The sequence below is a fragment of the Microtus oregoni genome, unplaced genomic scaffold (assembly GCF_018167655.1).
Source record: "Microtus oregoni isolate MIOR12 unplaced genomic scaffold, Mior012 000047F_ref0000412, whole genome shotgun sequence".
NCBI classification, from domain to species: domain Eukaryota; kingdom Metazoa; phylum Chordata; class Mammalia; order Rodentia; family Cricetidae; genus Microtus; species Microtus oregoni.
The window spans coordinates 14976187-14984535 of record NW_024543221.1 but is presented as its reverse complement, the minus strand read 5'-3'; positions in this window follow the sequence as shown (position 1 = coordinate 14984535).

The window sequence follows — 8349 nt, the reverse complement described above, 5'->3', positions numbered from 1 at the left end:
GGAGCACTTGCTCTTGCAGAGGACCTGAGTTCAATTCCCAGCACCCGCATGGCAGGTCACAACCTTCCATAATCCCAGCTTCAAAAGTCACATGATAGATGTATGTTTGAACAAAATATTCATACATGTAAAATAAGATTAATAAATCTTAATAACCCCCCCCAAAAAATACCAAAAAGTGTGATTCAATGTAACCTAATGGTAGAATACTTACTTGGTATGGTTAGGGCCCTGAACACTGCAAAAGATTTAGTGTGTGTGTGTGTGTGTGTGTGTGTGTGTGTGTGTGTGGTGTAGATAGAGACAGAGATAGAGAGAGATAAGAGAGAGATGGATGAATGACAAACACGAAATTTCATGCTCAAGGATCTCTGCCCTTTAGAACGGCTCATGTCTAACATGCGCATCAAGCAAACACCACAACAGACACTAGTGAGGTCCCTGCTTTGATTCCAGGGAGGAGGATGGGCAAGGGAGGCTGTGGAGTGGAAAAGATTTCGAAGATAAGAAATACTTTATTTGCCAGCAGGGAGGCCACTAGGCAGGCAGCAGACTGCTGGGACCCAGATACAAGTCAGTATAGACAGGCTACACAGTCAGGTACAACATACATGCAGACCACTACACAGGCCCTGTGAAGGAAGACACACAGTCCTACAGATGTTCCTGACCTCAAAGCCATTTTTGTGTTTTTGTTTTTTTAAATTGTTTTATTGAACTATATATTTTTATCCACTTCCCTTCCTTCCTCCTCCCTCCCCTTCTACCCTCTCCCATGGTCCCCATGCTCCCAATTTACTCAGGAGAGCTTGTCTTTTTCTACTTCTCATGTAGATTAGACCCATGTATGCCTCTCTTACGGTCTTCTTTGTTGTCTAGGTTCTCAGGAATTGTGAATTATAGGCTGGTTTTTCTTTGTTTTATATCTAAAAGCCACTTATGAGTGAGTACATATTATATTTGTCTTTTTGGGTTACCTCACTCAAGATGTTTTTTTCCTAGATCCATCCATTTGCCTGCAAATTTCAAGATATCATTTTTTTCCACTGTGTAGTACTCCATTGTGTAAATGTTCCACATTTTCCTTATCTGTTCTTTGGTTGAGGGACATTTAGGTTGTTTCCAGGTTCTGGCTTGACAAATAATGCTGCTATGAACATAGTTGAGCACATGTCCTTGTGGTACAATTGAGCATCCTTTGGGTATATACCCAAAAGTGGTATTGCTGGGTTTTGAGGTAGGTTGTTTTTTGTTTGTTTGTTTATTTATTATGTATACAATATTCTGTCTGTGTGTATGCCTGCAAGCCAGAAGAGGGCACCAGACCTCATTACAGATGGTTGTGAGCCACCATGTGGTTGCTGGGAATTGAACTCAGGACCTTTGGAAGAGCAGTCAGTGCTCTTAACCTCTGAGCCATCTCTCCAGTCCCCCGAGGTAGGTTGTTTTTTAATTTTCTGAGAAATCGCCAAACTGATATCCAAAGTGGGTATACCAGTTTGCATTCTCACCAGCAACGGAGGAGTGTTCCCTTTACCCCACATCCTCTCCAGTATAAGTTGTCATCAGTGTTTTTTCTCTTGTCAAAGCTATATTTGTATAGAATCAATAAAAGTGGCATTCTGCAGAAAAGCAGTTATATTACAGATTGCATCACTATTTACTTTTGGGGTCCCCAGACAACTGGTGTCAGTCATTTGGTGCTGACTCATAGACCCCCTATGTTCATTGTCAGCTATATTTTTGATTATTGATTCTGGATAAACCATGTTGTCTGAACATGCTGACCTCTTCTACACACGTGTGTTTGTGTGGCAAGTGTATACATGCATGCGTGTTGCATGTGCTTATGTGCCATATATGTGTAATACATGTGCATGTATGTGTGATATGTGCATGCGTGCATGCGTGTGCACGTGTATCTGAGTGCACACACTCTCAGACATGCACATATTTGAAACCAGGTCTTCTGTATTTTATTTATATTTTGTGTGGTTTTTTTGAGACAGGGTTTTTCTGTGTAGCAGTGGCTGTCCTGTCATATGCTCTGTAGACCAGGTTGGCCTTGAAATCACATAGATGTTCCTGCCCCTGCTTCCTGAGTGCTGAGATTAAAGGTGTGCACTACCTCTGCTTGGCAGTCTTCTGCATCTTAAGGCCTCAAATTTCCTATGTATCAGCATATAACCTTGAACTTCTGCTCCTTCTGCCTCTACCTCCCAAGTGCTGGGATTATAGGCGTGTGCCACCACACCTGTTTATGCAGTGCTGAGGACTGAACCATGCACTTAGTGCATGCTAGGCATGTTGTCTACCCGCTGAGCTGGCTCCTTTCCAGTTCTTTACACACAGACTCCTCTTACCACTGTGCTGGTGTAAGAATGTCCCCCATAGGCTCACACATTTGAACAGTCGCCAGAGCATGGCACTATTTGAGAAGGATCAGGAGATGTGGCCTTGTTGGAGGAGGCGTGTCACTGGGGTGGGCTTTGAGGTCTCCAAAGCCTATGCCAGGCCCTTTGTTTCTCTCTTGGCCTATTGGTCAGGATGCAGCTCTCAGCCAAGGCCCCTGTGTCATTCCTGCCCCTGTGCTCTCACTGGGATCACAATGGACTAGCCTCCGCTCAAATGCTTTCTTTTACAAGAGTTGCCTTGGTGTTGCTGTTTCTTCACAGGAGTAGACAGTGGCCGCAACACCGCATCATGACAACTATGTGATGCTAATACTGATTTATTTATTTTATTTCGTTAGTTGTTTTTGTCTTGCTTTGTTTTTTGAGATAGAATCTCTCCTGGAACTCACAGAGATTCACCCACCTCTGCCTCCCGAAGGCTGGCCTTGAAGATCTGCACCATCACGCCTGGCTTAGTACTTGGACTTAATAGATCAAGACACGGATGCATACGGAAGTTAAGCCAATCACTCAAGCTGTATGGAGCTGAGAACTGAGCACAGTTTGGCTCCATACTCTGTCTGCCCTCCAGGGCAGCCTCTCAGTTGCCAACATGTGACAACTTCTGACCAAGGCTGGGAACTCTCACCATTCCGAAGCCAAAGCCCCTTTGTTATAAGGGAATATCCTTCCAGACAAACTACCGTTATCCTGCTAAGCCTGTCTGAAAAGGATCATCTCGGTTTGGCCTCTTGACTACCTTCTCTCATTGAAGGAGACAGGTCAGGGGACCCTCACCTGAGTGGTCAGCCACCCAGTTGAAAGCAGGTCTGCCTGAATTGCACATGGTCTTGAGGGAGGAGCAGAGCTACAGGTGGGGAAGATGAGAGGGGAGTTCCATCTGTGTCACCATGGGGATCTCTGTCGGCGTGGACTTTGCCCTGTGGCTGCTTTAAGGTCATCTATACACCTGCCCATCCCCCTCATCACTGCTCCGTAAGGGAGCCTAATAAACTCATTGATTCCACAGTGAACTTTGTGGAATCGTATCTCAAGGTATCGTCAGGACCTTAGGAGGGGAGAGAAAGGATTTTAGAAGCACTCACATAGCCACAGCGAGGTTTCTCCTACGGGGAGACCTCCAATGCCTCCCTGGGAGCGTGCATCCAGGAAGCAGAATGGGTCGGCTGGATCTGGTTGGATCAGAATTCAGCTATTCCCAACGATGATCATCTGAAGACAGGCAACATTTGTGGGTATTGTCCTATCTAACCCTGACCATGACCAAGCAAGGAAGCTCTTATGGGCCTCACTGTCCTAGGGGAAGTTGAGGCCCTGAGTGCCCAGCTATTACTAACTCACCTCTGCTTCGGTTTGGTCTGGCCCCTCTGCACAGAAGTTTCTTGGCAAGTGGTCTCTAGGTCTTTCCTAAGCCAAGGATGGCTGTTTCCTAGCTGCCTTCCTCCCTCTCTCCTCCAATGGCTTTCTATGGGTTTCTCTGTAAGCTGGACCCTAGTTCTCTCTGACCTCACAGCTAGGCATGCACTGGTGTGACAGGCCTCTTCGCTGGAAAGGTAGAAATGAGGAACCAATCAAAAAGAAAGTCCCTGTTTGGCCTGGTGAGCTTCAGAGTCAACTTGTCACAGCCTAGAGTCATCTGGGGGAGTCTCAGGTGAGGGATTGCCCGGGTCAGCTTGGGCTGTAGAATGACGTGAGAGAGCCCAGCCTAAGCAGGTAGACTTGGGCTGTGTACGCGCTGGTACAGTGTGAGCCTGGGAGCGAACTAGCCAGCTAGCCAGCCAGCAGTTCCTCCATGCTACTGCCTGGAGCTTCTGCCTTGACCCTAGCTAGGAAGTGTCAACTAAATCAACCCTTTCCTCCCTAAGTTGCTTTTAGAATGTTTTTTTAAATATTTATTTATTATGTATACATTATTCTGTCTGTGTATATGTCTGCAGGCCAGAAGAAAGCACCAGACCTCATTACAGATGGTTGTGAGCCACCATGTGGTTGCTGGGAGTTGAACTCAGAACCTTTGGAAGAGCAGGCAATGCTCTCCAGCCCCGCTTTTAGAATGTTTTATCACAGTCACAGAGGAAACCAAATACTCCCCTCTGCTAACAGCCACAGACTCTCTGCAAGCACCAAGTAGGACCTTCCCATAGACCCCTGAGATAAATCTCTCCAGAGAGCCAGACCAAGCACCTCCTCATGCAAAGAAAGGGACATTTGTATTCTCTCATACCCAAACACAGGCAGGAAAACCCCTTGCTCCAACCTCACGCCTGCCCTGATGACCCAGGAAACCACAAAGCTATTTACTTAGCAGCCTTCAAAGAAGTCTCTTCCTTTACCCGCCAAGGTGCCTGCGCCTGTTCCCTTCCCAGGTCCAGGAGCAGTGGCCAAAAACAGGCCCTGGTATACCAGGAGCCCTCAGGGGACTGAGACTGACTGCTCAGCCCTGCCCAAAAATCACGCCCACCCTGGGGCACACCCGATGTGTGTTGCCTTGGAAGGTGTGACTCTGGGCTTGGCTTTAGGACTGGGGGAAAATGTCATTAGTCTAGACGTGACAAAGAGGGAGCTGGCTGGCGTCTGAGCAGAGGAACTGTCGCTTGCTCGGGTTCATAGATAAGTACACGAGAACAGGCTGAAGGAGAGCTAGAAAGATGCACAGTGGTTCACTTATTCAGAAATTCCAACTGCCCAGGACCTGCACGGTGAGAAGAGAGAACCAATCCTGCAAGTTCTCCTCTGTCTGCACATGCACACTGTGGCGCAAATGTGTGCTCCTGCCGATAAACAAACAAATAAATGAATAAACAATATAATAGAGATTTGTAAAAACAAGGTGTTGGACTAGACAGATGGGGACTGCAGACGGCCAGATGTGCACTTGGAAGAGACGTTGGAATCAAACCGGACCAGAGGAGCTTTGCTCGGCCAGGCCCGTTGCCTTTTATGACTGTCGTCATTAGTAAGAAGACTGTGGAGGGGCTGGAGAGATGGCTCAGTGATTAAGAGCACTGGGTGCTCTTGTAGAGGACCCAGGTTCAGTTCCCAGCACCCACTTGGCAGCTCACACTCCTCTGTACCTTCAGTTTCAGGGGAACTGATGCCCTCTCTGGCTTCCATGGATACCAGGCATTGCAATGTCTTCACCTGCATGCAACAAAACCCTCATACACAGACATATTAAAAATATTTTTGTTTGATTGTTTTGTTTGTCTACTTTTTGAGACAGGGTCTCACTATGCAGCTCTTGCCTGCTGCCCTGGAACTCACTGTGTAGAACGGGCTGATCTCCAGCTCACAAAGATCCGCTTGTGCTGGCTCCCAAGGGCTGGGGTTAAAGGTGTGCGTCTCTTCACCTGCTTTTAGAAAGTTTTTAAAAGTTAAAAGGAGGCATTTCACAGGCAGAGGAACTCCTTCAAACCTGAACTTCGTCTCTGCAGTTAGCCTCTATCTCCTTCCTGGGCTGTCCAGCCAAGGTTGGTGGTCACGGACGGCCTGCAGCTCATTGGGTGAGAAAATAGAGAAACCTGGGTTTTAAGAACCGAAAGTGTCTAGGGATGGGAGAAAGTGATAATCTGATTGGGCTTCTAAGCAGATGGTTCTGAAAGCGGATGGAGGGAACAGCGGAGGACAGAGGTCTTCTGCGTTTGCCGTGCAGGTCACAAGCAGGAGCTGAGGAGCATGCGCAGAACAGACACGCTAATAAGCGGAGGGATGAGGAGCAGCCAGCAACCGGGAGGAGCTATTACCATACGGAAGCTGTAGGCCTGAAAGAAGAGGAGAGGCTGCGCGACCAGGGCCCGTGGAGCCCATCTGAGCACCAGGAAAAAGCTCATGGTCCTGGAAGAACTCAGCCGTTGTCACACCAAGGACTTGGGACAGAAAAGCAAAAACAATGCCCAGACTCCATTCTCCCTTCACCCTCCAGGCTCACAGTGATGCCTCCCACAAAGCCAATCCTTAGAAGTGTGGGCAGAGAAGTGTGGGAAGTAGATCTGGTCAGTGTGGACTTAGGGGCAAGTGAGATCAGTCAGTGCCTGTGCCGAGCATGGGTAACTGGGATCGTGAAAACGTCAAGTCAGAGGTCCTGGTCCCAAGTCCTCTTGTGTGTGTATGCTAAGTAAGTTAGACCAGGGAACCCGGGGTGCCTTTCCTGCAGAGGATGCCATGGCTTCAGGTACTGGAGTTCACCCTCACTGGGTCCACACTGGGATCCACCCATGCAGCCAGGGGTGCGTGGGACAAGGCCAATCTGAAGGGTTCCTGGGACTGACCAGCATCTGGGAGTTAGCCCTGGTGCTCCCCTCTTCCAGTGAACCCATAGGATGCGTAGAGTCAGTCAGGGACTTTCTCAAACGTTCTGTACACCACAGCGAAGCACATTCAAAAAGAAAGAAGACTATTCATCTCCAGAGTGCAATGTCTTCACAGAGCTGTGCGGCTGCAGCTCGCTGCCTTGCCCCCCACCCCACCCCCACTTAGTTCCTGATAACCAGAGCTGAAACTTGAACAGCAAAAAGGAAGTCTCCACGCTCCTACGGGGCATCAAATCCTGTTTCTAGATGGTTTCAGTTCTTAAAGACACAGGATTCCACATTTTCTCACCTAACGAGCAGGAGACAGTCTGTAGTGACTGCCAACCACATCAGCATGGCCCAGAGGGGAGACACTGCAGAGGCTGCCTGGAGTCCGGGTCTGAAAGGGTCCCTCTGGCTGTGAAACATTTCATCTTCTTAATGTGAAGACTTGGTCTGACAAACGCAGCTTTGCACGGTGGGCTCAGGGCTCTATTAGCCCTCTCCTGATTTTCCTTTCCTAATCCGTTACAGGGTTCTTCCAGAGAACCTAAACAATGGCTCTCATTGGACATGTGAAGGCCCAAGCACACACCCTTAGGGTCACTTTGCAGGGTGATCTCAGAGCGAGGCCAGCCTCATCATAGCGTCTCCAAAGCACCCGTGGATCCTGAGAGAAACTGCCAGGGGTCCTGCAACCTTCAAAGCATTTGTTCACAAATACAGATTCTGTCTTGCTGTCTTGGCTTCTGTGGTTGGGCTAGGACAGAGCAAAACCAGAAGATGAAGCAAAAAATAAGTGGGGGTGATGGGCTAGGAGAAGCAAGGGGCCCAAGCATGGGAAGATACCTGTCACACAAACATGAAGGCCAAGGGTGAGATCCCAGACACTCATGGAAAATGCCAACTGGGCTCGGTGGCTCACCTATAATTCCAGCCCCGAAGCTGGAAATGGCTTTACAGAGCCAGTGGGGCTCATGCAACTCTCTATATCCGTGAGTTCCAGGATCGACTGAGAGACTGTCTCAGTGAATGAGGCGGAAGAGCAGTGGAGGATAGCTCCAGGCATCAACCCTGGGCTGCCACGGGTCTGTGCACAACCATGCAGAAGCTCACACATATGCACACACCAGTGTGCACGAAGAACGAAAAAAGATGAAAGGAATAAGGCCCACTGAGAAGGAAGAGAGGAAGCGTCTCTTCAAATATTTCCATGAGGCCCAAGAGGGCCTTCCTTTGGGAAGACCCTGGCAGAGGAATCTTAGAGCGGTGGAGTCTTACACATCAGGACCCTGACATGTGTGCATTTGTTTATCTCAGTGAGCAATGACAACAGGAGGCAGACAAGCTGTGTCTGCCCCACAGGTCTGTCAGAATCATGGAAGGCTCTGAAGAAAGCAATAGCTTAACCTGACCAACCAGCCTAATTCCAGAAGCAACGAGAGACCCTGTCATATAACACAAGGGGAAGGGCTTTTGAGGGTATCCAAGGTTGACCTCTGGCTTACACACATGGGCACTCACTCGCTCGATACACTCCCTTGCACATGCATTACACACATACATGCACACACACACGCATACACACTAATTAATAACAATACATTTCAGTCTGCAGATATACTCAGTGTGTAGAGTGCTTGCCT